This window comes from Pezoporus occidentalis, unplaced genomic scaffold, assembly GCF_034315485.1.
Source record: "Pezoporus occidentalis ecotype Australia unplaced genomic scaffold, CSIRO_AGI_Poc_V1 ctg110, whole genome shotgun sequence".
Taxonomy (NCBI): Eukaryota; Metazoa; Chordata; class Aves; order Psittaciformes; family Psittacidae; genus Pezoporus; species Pezoporus occidentalis.
The window spans coordinates 1,620,338-1,635,848 of NW_026912887.1; the positions used below are offsets into that span (position 1 = coordinate 1,620,338).

The window sequence follows — 15,511 nt, forward strand, 5'->3', positions numbered from 1 at the left end:
AAGTTTTGCATTAAAAAAAAGATAAAAAATAAATCCTTCCTCTCAAGCTCATCTTCTCATAAATCCTATTAACAAGAGATATTCTGAGATAATTACAAGGCTCCAGCACCTCTCCTTTCCTCAGTGACTTTCGATATTGTACATCATCATGACAAAGCAGTAGACACTGCCAGCAGCAGCACCTATAAATGCCATCGTATTTTGTCCATTGCCCTTCAACTAAATACTGGGTTTTTTTTTTATTCTTAAAGGAAACATGCACATAAATGAACAGGAGTGAAGAGAGAAACTATGAGAAAGGGGCAGCACTTAATGGTTTTGAAAAACATACAAGCTCTCCAACAACATAAGTGACTTCAACAGGACAACTGAAAATCAAGGAGTTCTGTGAGCACTGTGGGATATAGTCCTTGTGGCTTCCCCAGTGCCCACAGAAGCCGAGCTCATACTACCACCTTCCTTAGTGGGGTGCATAAGCAGGAGGGGCTTTTCCTCCCTGCCCAGTGGTAAGAACCTGACAAATTTAACCCCCCTCCTGCTCAGCATTTGGTAGAAGCTGGTCCACAGATTCCAAACTGCCAACCATATGGAATGTGCCAGGGACACCTAGATGGCAGTTTTCAGATACCTCTGGGCCATTTACATGATTGTATTCACAAGGACCATGCTGTACCCCTCAGCTGTTAAAAAACCATGGTCCTTCTGTAGGACCCACAGAAACAACCTTCAAATCTGATCTTCCACAGTTCAAAACTCCACTTCCAAAAAAGCTGGTTATCTGAAGTCTATAAATCCACATCTCCTGCAGCAGGAGGTAAGACAGACCAGCGTTATCTGTAAAAAGTTCCTCACATTCAAGTATAAACATTTAGAGCAGTAAATAGAATTTAACTAAGCTAATACGTGCAGCTAATAAAAACTTCTACAGAGCTAAAATGTTCCAATTATATCCCAACACCAAAGCTCTGAATTTTAATTCCTTTCAAGTGTTGAGGAGCCCACGACAAGCAGCTTACACCAGTGCAGTTCCAGGGTTGCGGATCCTTGTCTCTCAGTGCTTGCCCCCCCTGCACTGTGATGAATGCCACTGATTGACAGTTGAGCTACTTCTGATGCGTAGCACGCAAATAACTTTATCACAAAAAAAAAGCCACAAAGTCTTTTTATAATCATTGGAACTCAGGAGGGTAAAAGGTGCTAAGAAAGGCTTCTCCAGTTAACAGCTTAAATGTGACAATTTTAGCAGCCACATATGTACTCAGTATGGCTCAATTTCCCCCCTAGATGTGGTTCTGATCCTAGGTAGGCAAACCAGCTCGTTTGTCCTAATTCTGAAACAGGGCATGCAAGTCTCCTTCAATCTCAATTAGCCAGTAGGAAATTTATTTAGAAAGCTGACAGGAACTATTTGGGGGATTAATGATCACTGATTTATGAATATTGAGTAGCATTTCAATAATCCAAGCAGAGTAATCACTTGTAGCTGAAGCCAGTTCTCCCAACCATTATAGTCTGTAGCAATCACTCAAAGGCAGTTAAATGATTCTGATTTATGACCTTAACCTACAGGGCCCAGTACATTTGCTCTATCAGTGTGTAAATTCTAAAAACGCAATTCCCTGCACCTCTAGAGAGCCAATTTAAGTCAACATTATGCATGAGCTGAGCATGCTTGAATTCTCAGATCTCTTATTTCACTCATTAAATTTGCACTGAACATCTTGCAATTAAAATTTCATATAGATTTTTTTCTTATGATTGACATTTGGCCTTGGCAAAATGAGTTTAAATTTTGTTTCTCTAAAGATTTAGAACGAGAGAGATTGATCTAGACATTGTTTTCTGCAAGATGATGATGATGGAGCACTAATGCTTCTATTAGCATTTTGAAAAGCCTCTTTTTGCTGGAAGACTGTCTATCAGTAATAAGTGAAAGCCACTCAGTAACCAAAGCCAAAGCTACAGCTCTTACAGCAGCACCAAACGTGTTGCTGTGCAGTCTTCATGTGACCCTTTCCTGGTTTTAGGCCAACATCTTTAACTGGGGTGGAACAAATTGGGCCTTCCAGTACAAACCAGTATGTGCTCATCTGCAATGAACAAGCAGCAGTTCTTCTATGCGAGTTTGAAAACAAGCCCAGGACAAGCAGAAAGAGCAGTGATTTCTGAAATGGTGAACTGTTTGGACTGACCAAAACACTAGATTTGTTGTGCTAAAATCAGGCAGCTAATTTATTTTATGTTCCATCCCTCAGGCAATGAGTTCAAAGGAAGCACAGTTCTGCCATTCAGTGACCCCACCTGCTTACTGTTTACAACATACTTTCTATGCAGTAGAAGTGTCTGATTACAGAGAGGGTCCATACACCAAAGAGTTCACAACGTAGGGACAAACAGAATGCCTGAACGAGGGAAGAGTAATTTATGCCTCAATTCACCAGTAGCTTAGGAAGACTGCAACATTAGGAGCCCATGGACAGAAAGTACTACACAGTGCTGCTGCAGGGAACACAATGTCTATTTGTAGCAATACAGCTCCTAGCGTAATACATTGACTCCATATGGTACTTGGAGAATGAGGGTCATGTCAGTAATAAATAACCACGCAGAAGCTGCAGCAGACCTGCTAATATTAATGTACCTCAAGAAGCAAAGAGAAGAATGTTTTCAAAGCCTAAGGGGCTGACTAAAGGAAGCTTCCCCTGGGCTGAAGAAACACAAATGCACATTCACAGTATCCATTTAGACCCATGGTGGCAGTGATGGGGGAAGCCGATATTCATGTCAGCATTCATATGTGAGCATCTGGGTCCTGCTTCAGGTGTGTATGCCTGCCCACGTACGAAACATGAAGTGGTAAGAGAAGGCACCCTCCTCCCATCCTAGCAGCATTTAAGACACTGCAGACTGCGAGCCAACCACAAGGAAGAACGCTTAAACCCTGTATCTATACACCAGTTCCAGCTTCCCCACTCTTCAGCCCATCAGACTGAGCACAGTGTTTGCCTTTCAGCAGATTATAAGGAAAGGAAAAGAGCAAAAAATTTGTCTCGCTATGGGAAGAGATCAATAGCGTACCTAAATTCCATTATGTAGCTAAAGGAAAAATCCAGTGTACTTGCCCTGGAGAATATCAATCTTGCAGCAGTACCCAAGGCATATTTTACTGCAGAATAGTAAAGCCTTTACAGTCACAGCATAATTACACCAATGTACCGGTATTTTAATATCATCTCTCTGAAATGAAATTTTGTTTCCATGTCCAGTCAATAATTCTGTCTCATCTCAGTGATGAACAGAGCTTAGTGAATAATTTGTTATGAATAATTTATTCACTGCATTTCACCTTTCATATCTCTGAACATTTCATGAAATCCTGAAATGTATTCACTACCCAAAACTCAGGAATGACTCACACTTGCAGACCCTGTGCTGATAGGTCACTGAAAATACGCAAACTCATTTGCCACTTGGTTACATTTACGAGATGTTGTACCTGCTCCATCACTGAATGGGTTCAGCTCAACCAAGCTGCATTCCCATTTGTTCAGGCAGCTGTAAGTCAAGTTCACTCTCATGTATTTGAGCTTGGAATATGCATTATGTATCATTTCTCCCATTTCAGAATACACAGAGGATCCAGCTGTGTTCATGGCCCCACTGTTCCAAGCGCTGTGTAGACTGACCACCAGAACCACAGGTCTCAGCAGGCAAGACAGAGGAGGTAGCTGTGAACCTGCGAGAACCTCCCAGGGTGGGTCAGTTGAGACAGCCGGGAATTTTCCCAAGGAATCATTTCTTGTAAAAACAAAGACTTCTGTATCTTTGTACACAAAACAGTTTCTTAACATATTTTGCTGAAGGAATTGCCATAAACCCAACAAAGACAAAACAGAAAATAACTGCCCCAGGTCAGCTCTCCTGATAATCACACAATCGAGCAAATATCTGATGGAGGCCAATTCAGAATAATTCACCTATTGTAGGTGAATTTTAATTCACCAATTAGCAGACAGTGTCTTAAACCAGTCAACAGCACAAAAGAAGAGGTTTCAGGTGGGAAGGCAGCCCCACAGCTGGAATGGGAGCATTCAGGATCTGGGGTCACACTTCCTACATTTAGCCAACGAAATACAATTTAATGAAGCTAAATTAGAAGTCCAGAGAATGGATAAACAAATTCAATAAATACTTAGTCTGCCCTCTAAAAAGACGTCTGGTTATATGTAACACAATTCATTCTGCATTACTACGAGTTGCTCTAGAAATACCACATAACTTCACTAAACAATTAATAGTTATTTAACCGATAGAAACTGAAGCCTTCAGAATTATGAGGCTCTATGTCATAGCTGTGTTACAACAGCAAGATTTACAGGCCTGGAAAGAATACTTTAGCTTTGCGTACTTGTGTAATTATCTTAACAACTGAAATGTCACCAATGATACAACACGGTCATAATTAATTAACCACCTTATTAAAACCTAGAAATTAAAATTAATTCATGTTCAGATAAAATGACCTTCACAGTTAGATTTCAGTAGCCCATGAACATCAGCAATCCTGAAAACAGGGGAAATTAAGGGATGCTGAACACTTTAATGGGAATTTGCAATGTAGAGCGCAAAGGAACAGCAAGATAGAACACACCAGGATGACCAGTGTTCTGTTTAATCACTGCTGAGATGTCATCGGAAAAAAGATGACATGTCTCCTCACTATGTTAAAACAAGGTCAGTTTTTGAAAGAGGAAGATGAGGAAAACTGGGAACAGAAGAGTTCCTGGAGTACTGGAAAAGACTTTATGTATTCCAAACACCTACAGTTAAATCCATGCAGCTTTAAAATAAATAAATTATATATATATATATATAAATTTTCAAAAGAGGGGCAGGGGAGGAAAGTCTCAAATATTAAGCTGAAAAAGTCTTACTTGTTCTGTCCAGCACTGGGTGTAGCTATTTGGTGAGAAAAAGCAGTAGCATCTTATCACACAGAATAAAGCATCTCCATATTTAAAGATCACAAGGAGTCCATCAGGGAGAAAACATGGATTTTAAAGCATTATCAAACTTTTCATTAAAACCCTGGCAATTGAAAGCTGTCATTCTACAGTCATGAACTAAAGAACTAACTAAAGAGTCATTAGTGACAATTCCTATCTATTCAGAGACAATGTGCTCTGACAGGTTAAGGCAAATTGCTGCCGTAAAAGCAACTGAAAAAGAGACTGTAGCACAATTATAAGGCCAGGCATTGCAGGGAGCTCCCAGAGTTAAGTCAGAGTCCTAAAGAATTATTAATGTCAAAATTTACATAGGCCCTTAAATAAGACTTGTCATCATGAATTCTAAACCTTAGATTAATGGGAGAACTTCTGTTTGGTTGCAGGGTAATATTCTCTACTTGGAAAAGGCTCTGTGTGCTGAATATTGAATGGAAGCCACTGACAATGTGCACACGTGACTGGAGAGATTAAGGGAGGCCATGCACAGTATCCAAATGCTCCAGGCGCCAGTCTTACACAGACCTTGATGCACTTCTGCACCAGGTCACAGAAAGAGTTAAGCATTTGCTTCAAGTCAGTCCCAACTGAGTGTACCTGAGCACTCACTGTGAGTTTTTACTCACAGTAAGTTACTCTTATTTGCCTGTAAGCACTCACATAGGTTAACAGGGACGTTAGGGACTTCAACACACACGCGTATCTCACCTCCTCAAGACATTACTCTCTAACTTGGGTTTTGCCAATGGCCTCTCCTGATGGACTCCAGCAGGACCAGTGGTGTGTTTGCCTTCACCTCTCAAACACGCAGAAATTCTCATAGACTATCAACACTGACCACCTCTTCTTCAAATACTGTTCTCTTAGGAAGGGCTGGCAGAAGACATCTGGCTTTACAGATGTTACATATTTATTCCACATCAACATATTTCAGTATGTCAGAGTTGATCTCAGCAATTTCCCCTCCCACACCCACCCCAGAAGAATAGAAGAATCCCATTCTTTTTCCTTTTTGAGGTTGTAAGGCAATTTCTACACAACTACATTAACTTTTCAATACACAATATATTACTAGAACAACTGTCTGCTACAACTACCCAAAGGGAGTGATCTTTTGCATCTGCTGAATACCAGATCCAAAGGCCCTGAAACTTCAGTGCACATCTCAGATTTTGTCTCTCAGAGTGTGCTCGTTCGTGAGCCATCTGGAGACAAGCACATAACATCATTAATCTCCAGCTAAGTTCCAAGACATTTCTAACACAGCTTGCCTGACTGCAGCAAGGCTTTACATTTTGCTCACTGTTAGCCCACCCACTGAAGCTCCCTAAAATCACAGAATCATTTAGATTGGAAAAGACCTGTAAAATCATTGAGTCCAGCCATTAACCCATCACTGCCAACTCCATCACTAAACCATCTTGTAGAACCAGAGTCACAAAATGCTGGTTCCTACCTCACCTTCCTACTCATCAAGTGCTAGAAAGTGGCCATGGAACAGCCAGATGCAGACACTGGCAGGCATGTTCTGAGTGCAGAATGAGGGGCTGCATTTGATTTCAGGCTTCTTACAAGTTAGATCTGGATATTTCTCAAAGCTATCAAACTACTTTGCTAAGTTTCTGTCTGCTCATTTTTAATCACCACTATAATTTCAATCTCCACCTACTGTGAACAATAAATTATAAAGAGGAGCTATAATGTCAGAGGAAGACTTTATTATTAGGTTTTTCCTGATTTGAAATGCCCATAGCTTGCCACGCTAATGTTCTTGGTCAGTAAATAATACCACCTCCTGAGCAAAGGATGTGCTCAGAATGAACGGGTGGTCCCAGCTGACACAAAAGGAACATTTTCCCTTTCAGTTCCACACTTTCTTCTTAAAACAGAAATTGCAGCAGCCTCATCTCATTTCTAGGAACACAATGTGTGGAACACACATGGATTTGTACAACCACTATTGCAGAAGCTAATTAATCCAGTCTTTGTCCTAGCACCCAGGCACACACAAACATGAATGCCTACAGATAGAAATGCAAAACTTGCTAGCACCCACTCTCTTCTCCATCCCATCTCCTTCTGCTCCTGAACTGTACCAAGCCCTCTCTGGGGCTGAAAATCCCGGAAGTGTAGCACAGACTTCTGATGCGTCTGCTTGACATTGAAAAGGGTAAGCTGTGGTCACCTGGCTCATCTTTTACCACATCATTATTGCACAGAATCACCAAGTGGCTGAGGTTGGAAGGCACCCCTGGGAACTAGTCCAAGCCCCTGCTCCAAGCAGGGCTACCTATAACAGGTTGCTCAGGCCTGTGTCCTGTTGAGTTTGGAGTATCTCCAAGGATGAAGAACCCCTCTGGAACAACCTAATCCAGCATTTGACCACTCTCTTACAGTAAAATAGTTTTTTCTTACGATTAAATTGATTTTCCTGTAGTTCAATTTGTAGCCACAGAAGACGCATTGTCTGCCTTGATCAAACCTCCCTTTTAAAGCGGCTCTTCTTTAAACTAGATATCCCTGGGGTCATTATCTGTACAAAAAGGAATGGAAAGAAGTTCCATTAAGATTTACATACCCACATCACACCAACCTGCAGAGCTCCATGATCAAACATGTTGTACACTGTGAAAAGATGCAGCCCTGGAGAGTTTCTCTTGCCCCTGGCGATCTTCAAGAGGCATTTTCTTCTAATGGACCTTGTCTCCTTAGCTGCTCTTGAGCAGGTCAGATCAATGTTGCTCCTTAGTCAGGTCACAGTCATTTATTATTTGCTATAATGGCCAAAGATATGTTTAATTTCATCACCTCTGCATGAGGTGGTACAGGGATGGGTTAAGTGGATTACAAATGCAACCTCTTTTCTAGTGCAATTTTAGAAGCAGATTAGAAGTGACAAGAAAACACAGAATAATATTGAAAGTGACCCTACAGATGTTGTTAAAAGCTACATCAGGAATATTCACAAAAAACTTTGTAATGATTCAATTCTGTTGTCATCAGAAGATAAGCAGTGTTAGAATACTAACTCTGCCGTTCCGTACTTCCCAACAGAAGTGAGTAAAGGAGCCAATATGTTCTTTGTCTAAGGGCCCTTGCAAAGCTTTGCTGCAAGCAACAGGTAGTTCAGAAATGCAAACTGAAATTATGATTACATATTCTAAGAACTGTCCCCTGTAAATAAACAGATTAGAAGCAAATCATCCACACTAGTTCCTTCTAGTCATAAGAAAGCAACAAAAATCTCTCTAAGCACAATACTTGTTTCTATTTTACAAAAGGCAAGTCCTTCATTTACTTCCATTCTCCCCCCATGTAGAATTTTCTCTTGTTTTTAGCTGCTCTGGTTTTTGTTTTGTTAACAGCTACAGATCACCCATGGCAAAATAAAAAAGAAAATAATTTTAAATGAACGCTTCCATTTTGTTAGGAGGAGCCTCCCTCCCTGAAAAGCATCACAAAGGAAGAAAAGAAATAGATCTGAGACTAGTAATAAATTCACATCTCCAAGTGAGACCAGCAAAATAATTTCTTATTATCCATTAAATGTCGCTGAGGTTCACCATGCTCACAAAGGCTATGAACTGCATTGATTCAAGGGACAAAAGGAACAAGGCCATGCGTGCACAGACGTCCCCTCAAACATGCTGAACAGGCTGATCTGGAAGGTCTCAGATCTCCCCACTCCCTGCCAAGCCTTTCTTTATCACCATCTGCCTTTCCTCTATTAACTAATGTTTTACCCTGAAGAACATTCGAAGGCTGTTCTACTTTCAAATAATAAAATGGACATTTAACAGTGGTTTAAAAACACATTGTTGACCTAATAAGATTGATTTTTCTTCAGGGAAGAAAATGAAATGGCAACAAATGCACTTCAGCAACATGCTGAAAGAGGAAGTTACACAAGTAATAGGTTACAGAGTGAAAGCTTTGTCTATGCTGGGCTATTAATATTTTTTTAATTGTTCTATAAATTTCTTTTTTAAGAATTTAAAGAATTTTTAAGAATTTAAAATTCTTCTTTTTTAAGAAATTTATAAATCTTAAACCAGAAAAAAAAAATCTAATTCCCATATCACACACATATCCCAGACTTCACTAATATGCACAGGTTAATTAACAGCTGCATAACTCTGCTGCTTCCAAATCCATTGTTTCATGTTTAAACACAAGGGATGGGGATATTGATTATTAAGCTCTGTACCCTTTGGATGTAAACAAGACTGAAATCTGTCAGAATCAGAGCTCTGCTCTTCCCCATCACTATTTGCATTGTTGTTGAGTTCTTTTTAAAAAGAAGCAGAGCATCCCCAAAACCTTGATGCCATCAAAGCATGATTTTGAAACATCTTATTGAATATGTTTTCACAGGAGTCATAAAGACCCCCTTCATACCCCATGACGGGTGCTGTGCAGGTCAATGACAGACAGAAGACCTGCAATGGTTTATCAATCAGCTTAACAATATGCCAAGAAATCACTCCCAAGCAGCTACTTGATTACTCGATGACTAAATGTAAGAACCAAGAGGACAGCAGATAGCTCGCTTTAACCAGTCATGGGACACATCACACACTCCAAGCTGGTATGTACACCTCTGGTGTGCAAAATTCCTGTTATTTCCAGCATGTACCAGTTAATCATGGACATGACAAATCAGCCAGGCATCCAAATGCCTTGTTTAGGCAATTATGCCTATGAGTGGTAAAGGGAGGAGAGGAGGCACAAATCACAGGAAAGCAAAGCACATGGTTTTGTCTCTCTCCCTGTTTTGGTCAAAATAATTCCTTTTAATTGCTATATATTTTGCAACTCTATCATCATCATCCTTCAAGAGGAAAAATAGAGACTCCCTACTGAGAATTAAATGATCTATACTTCCAAACATTTTTAAATTATCAGCTCAAAAATGTGGCATAAATAAAATCCCAACAATGGAAAAGCATGTGAAAATCATACCATTATGCACAGAGTGGTACACAAAGCAACTACAGCGTATCTTCCATCCTTTGATCTTTACTTGCTGTTCAACATATCCACAAATGAGGAACTTAGTAGAAATGGCCTTCCCTAAATAAAAGGTGTGTGTATGAGCACAGCATTCCAGGATAATTCCCAAGAGTCTAGTGGTAATGGTAAATATTTCCCAGTATAATTCTGTTGAGGTATCTGAAGGAACTTCCTGTGAAGTCCAGGAGATTTTGTTGGTGAATTCAAAGGAAGCATGGTGTCACCTCTGGCCCACATAGGGTGTAGCGCTCAAGGAAAAGCCAGCTAACCACAGAAGAGCTAGGTAATTAAAATTCATCCATATGGGCAGAAGTGAAATTCCCATCTATAGTTCAGTTTAACCCAGGCACTGATCATATTTTAAGAAAGTATAATTCATGTGGAAGTACGTGATGACCTTAAATCTCTGCTATCAATTTGAGAATAAAAGGATGGCTCGATTATCCTAAAGGTACAATTTTCCATTCCTCACAAATCCAAAGTCCCAAAGAGCGCAGGGAATGCAAGATTGGGTCCTTTGAATACTGCGGCATTGAGGTTAATGGGAGATTTAAATGCACAAGAAATGTAGGATTTGGTCATGAGAATATTTGAAAAGAATTATAATAGTCATAAAAATGGAAGGATATTTATTCAAACATGCTTCAGTATCTCCTAAGTTCTTTTCCATACCCCTCTTCTCTCAGTAGCTCACTGCTGCTTCTGCTCTCCTGAATCTTCCCTAATTATTCTTTAAAATATTTATTAAAAATTTGCACAGATGGGGAAAAAGCTGAAGATGTGAAACAACATTAATTTAATAAGGAAAGGACTAGAAGCCTATTATTGGTTTAGGCAGCTGCTTTTCATGCTGTATATGGTAACTAGGAATAATTAATTTCAAAGTCCTTGATCTTTGGGAGCTTTTTCATTAATATTATTATTAATAATAGCAATTCACATTCACTCTCCCCACTCCCCTCTTGCTGGCTCTAAGTACTTGAGTGCCTCTAGGCCCCACAGCAGGCTGGATTTAAAACCATTTACTTCCCTGGATGGGATGTAGTGCAGGCAGACTGCTGCAGAGAGCTCTTCATGGACCCCAAGGACAATCCAATGGATGTGTTGAGTTTGCAGGGCAGGAAGGGGCTGAAGCATCATAAAGCTTGGACCTGGGGAAGGTGGGTGTGTGCAGGGAGAGCTGGGAAGCTTTGTAGCTCAAGCTGCACCTAGAGCTGGAGCACTGGAGCACTGCAGCACCTTTCTCACATCCCACATCTCTGCAACAGCCTGAACCACAAGAGAAAACAGAGTCCTGGGCTGCAAACGCATGACATGCCAGCACCCCAGCTGGCACATGCATGGATCCAACACTGCCAGCAGCAGCCTCAGCAGATGGGCCTGGAGTTCAGGATGGCAATTTGCCGAGGGGGGGGAACAGAACAAATCTTGACTTCAGTCCCATCACCCAAACAAGCCACTTTGCCACACTCCAGTACAGTGCAGAACCTACACACGGGTTTTGGACTCATGTATTGCCATTTGCTGTGTATGTTATAATAGCAGTCTTTTATGCCAGAAGGCACAGCCACTTACCATTACATATTTACCTGCTGTTGGTAGCAGCTGAGAAAGGACTGCATGAAATGCAAAGCATTTCAGCAACAGTTCAGAAGGAGAACTGGCAGTGCAGCCAGCCACATAAACTGGAAATAAACTATTACAAATCAGTGCCAACTGTTGATGTCATGACACTTTATTTGAAGTAAGGCTGGAATTCACCTCTTAAGCAAGGGGTCTAAAACATTTCAATGCGTCTGAAATGGACCTGGTGTCTCCTTTGGTTGTAAAGATGCTCCATTCCCTGTTAGTGAAGTGGAACTAAAAGCACTTCAGCATCTCACAAAGTGTTTTCAGGAAAGCACAGTGGAGAGCTGTACAGCATCCAGGTATTAACAGTAGCAGGAAGCATAAGTGTGCCCCAGGTAGTTGGTATGAGCTTGCTGTGCACTGCTCCATTTGCTTCCCCTCCAGACAGCTGGAACAGACAGCAGGTAAGTAATGCACATGCACTCCTCACACTGCTGTGAACCCACCGCCTAAGCTGATGATAAAGAACTGAAAAACTAAGCAAGAGCATAAAACACAGGCCAAGGGATGAGCACTGTGGTCCCTGAGTGCATCTGAAGGAAATCCATCAAACCCAGGCATAGGACTGCCTGTTGATTCCAGTGACCACTTCAATGGAACAAAAACTGCTCTTCGCCTTGTATTAACTTGTTAATATTAGAGAAATAATTGCCAAAGAGATGAAGCATTTCTTTACAGGAACTCCTACCATTTTACCCAGCCAACCTTTCCTGTTGTAATACAAGTAGTGTCTTGAAATCCAGCCAGAATCACCCAATTCCTACTGCCAAAACACAAACCCTATCTTAAAATTTGCCCAAATGTAAGATGACTGTACAGGAGATCTCCATATTTTAGTGAATATTGAAAGAAAAATAGTAATTTTACCAAAACTCCAATTTCACCCCAATTCGCAGACACTGTGAGTGGTGGGGAAGACAAATTTTAAACTTTCATGTTCTCTTACAGAAAATTTGCAAGATGGCTGCAAAATGCATTCAATTAAAGCAAAGGCATCACACAGTTGCAACAGAGCTTTGTCACCCTCCTTCAGAATGAGGCTATTTCAACATACTGGTTTGTTCCTGTTTGCTTTGGTGACATTGTTTATTATGCCTTGAGGCAGGATTACTTTGAGAACAAACTTTCTGTGGGTGTTTTCTCAAGATGCAATATTTAGACCTATCGATTCTTCTCCTTTGTAAATGTTTATGCTCTGACTTCCATCACATTTTAATTCAGGTATTTTTGTCAGCTGCTAAATAATTTATCCTAAAAAAACCTATTTGTGTACTGCACTTCATCACACTGGGTTTATCCATCACAAATTAAGAGGAAAAAATTACAAAACCCAAGGTACTTCAGCACTTGAGAACTAAATCCTGTCATCTTTTGCTCTTGAAACCACAGTCCACCCCCAAACTGATCCCTTCACTCCAGGTTTTTCCAAATTTTAATTAAATTAATACAGTTGGGAGGGATAGAGCAGGTACTGTGCTGTTTGTTTTCCCTGGGCACAGGGAAATTAATCATAGACAAGAGTCTGGTCCAACACTGCAGACAGACAGAACAGGTTGCCTTCCTCCAATCTGCCCACAGCTGCAGGTGAAGATGACAACTGCTGCTGCTTGTTGGCAGATCACTTAGTTGTCCCCGGGGGCTGGATGTAGCCTCTAGCTCTTAGCTTAATTGCTCTGATCTGAAGCAGAGGCAGCTACAAACCACGTGAAAAGGCTCCCAAATGGTGTGATTCTGCAGCTAGCTCTTACAGATGGTGTCCAGCTCTACCGACAGGCATTTGTGCAAAACTGTTGTTTCAATTCCTGTGTTCACTTCCTCTCTGTCACCACCTAACAGCCCAGTGCTGAACAGGTGCTTATTCAGACAGGACACACACTGCAGTGACGGACAGAGCTCGCTCAGTCACCTATCTGCAGTGCATTTCATCCACAGTCTAGGAGAACAGCAGTCAACCAGGATTAAAACAAAAGCATGTGCTGTTGACTGAGAAAATCAGTAGAAGTTGGATGAAATTATGTTCTAGCAGCCAACATGGTTCCACCAACCTGCTCTCTGAAATGAAGCTGCGCTGCTGGGTTTTGGCTTTAGGATAAAGCAGGAAGAATGCTCCCTACCCATAGGAACTCGTGTCCATCATGAAGAAAATACTGACCTTATGCCCAGTTCCACCAGTTTTCAATCCCATGGGGCTCCCTGGCAGGAGAAAGCAAGACCCGAAGAGTTGCCACTTTATGGTTTTGAGAAACCGCACCTCCTAGCAGGTTCCACTCAACTCAACTGCGCCATACAGGTGCATGCTGATAGCTGGGAACCCCAGTCCATAAGTAGTAAAACCACAAACACATTATGTAATATCCTGTTCATCAATACTTCATGACTTTTTATTAATGAAAACATTTGTGAGAAAGACACTTGTGAAAATGTGCATCTCATACATTGCCGTGAAAAAGCCATTGCGATCCAGCCAAAACACCCGCTCTAACACCTTTTCAATCCATTGCATGCTTTTGCTTACCAAGAGGAAACCCCTGCAGGACTCATTCTGTTTGTATTCTTACCCACGTTGTAAATTAGAACTTTTTACTACCACCAGAGCTGTGATATGGTCTGGAACTGGGATCCAATGGGACTCCAATCATATGATTAGTTAAGTCAGACACAGTTTTGGTCTGCCCCACGGTTGGGAGAAACCAGAGAAATAATGATTTCTAGGAGGTGGCACCTTGCTTAAGGTTACTGCGTGATACCAGGACATGCCTTACTTCTACTAATTCCCTTTTTCTGGAGGAGATACATACCACAAGATGTCCATAGCACTTCTCAGAAGAATTGGGTAGCAATGTCATTTCTTCAGACTTCACACACATGAATGGACCTTGAGAGAGCTCTATCGAGTTTCAAATGGAAGCATCATTCTCTATTCCCAACCTACAAATCAGCGTGTAAATGCTGCTGAGTCAGACCAAAACTCCACAGAAAATCTGCAACCTGCAGTGACTACAGAGGAAATCCTGTGCTTTTGAGCTCCTACTGGTATGAAACATGCTACATTAAAAATTATCATCGCTCTGAGGACCCATAATCATCCATTTACCTTGGATGTAATTCTCCCTCTCTTTGATAGCTGAAACCAACCACTGTTTTAGCTACCTCACTTCACATGACTTACCTGTTTCACTGAAACACTGTTTTAAACACTGATATACACTCCAGACTTATGGAATCAATGTGCCAGTGTAATTGCTGGACAGCCATAACCTGTTTCACCACCAATCTTCATAACAGGCAAAGTCAGCTGAAAAAGAACAGTTGGCACAGCTACATCATACCTTTAACTCAGTGCAAAGATTTTCAATGCAATGATAAATGAAAGAAGTGGTGACAAAGCAAACCCACAATGTTAACATTTGACTTTTCTAAGCATTCAGAATTTTATCATCAGTTAATGTGAGGGTTTTTTTGCAGACAGTTTACACTTTGTATATCTTGTTGCATGAAACTATCCTTAACAAGATGTATTACCCAATAATGCTCCTCTGTTCCACTCCAGAGTAGGACTGCAGCTACAAGTTTCACACCCTCTGTGCACTCTGTGCAAAGGCTTCTGACAGGATCCCATAACCAGGAAGAACAGAATATGGAGAGATAGTGCCACTCCATTCGACAAACTGACTGGTATCACTGTCAGTGTAATTGTCCCAGATCTGCAACAGAAGAGAACAATGTTGATTGTCAACATCAAAAGGGTCAAAATACATTAAACATGTATGGCTCTGGGCTGCGCTGACAGCTCCTGATGCCTTCTCAGAGCTGATCACTCCAAGCTGATACATTTCTCCTCCAAGTTGTCCCACTAAATCTGC

At 41.1% G+C, this 15,511-nt stretch overlaps 1 long non-coding RNA gene across 2 annotated transcripts in view; it reads right to left on the reverse strand.

Annotated features, from left to right (window-relative positions):
* LOC134170561 (uncharacterized) overlaps positions 1-15,511 on the reverse strand; it is a 104,809-nt gene that overhangs the window by 22,024 nt on the left and 67,274 nt on the right. For both annotated transcript variants that reach the window (XR_009967308.1, XR_009967307.1), the window contains exons 3-4: positions 15,171-15,352; positions 14,818-14,943 (exon numbers count right to left, since the gene is read on the reverse strand). This is a non-coding gene — a long non-coding RNA (uncharacterized LOC134170561). The remainder of the gene's footprint in view (positions 1-14,817; positions 14,944-15,170; positions 15,353-15,511) is intronic.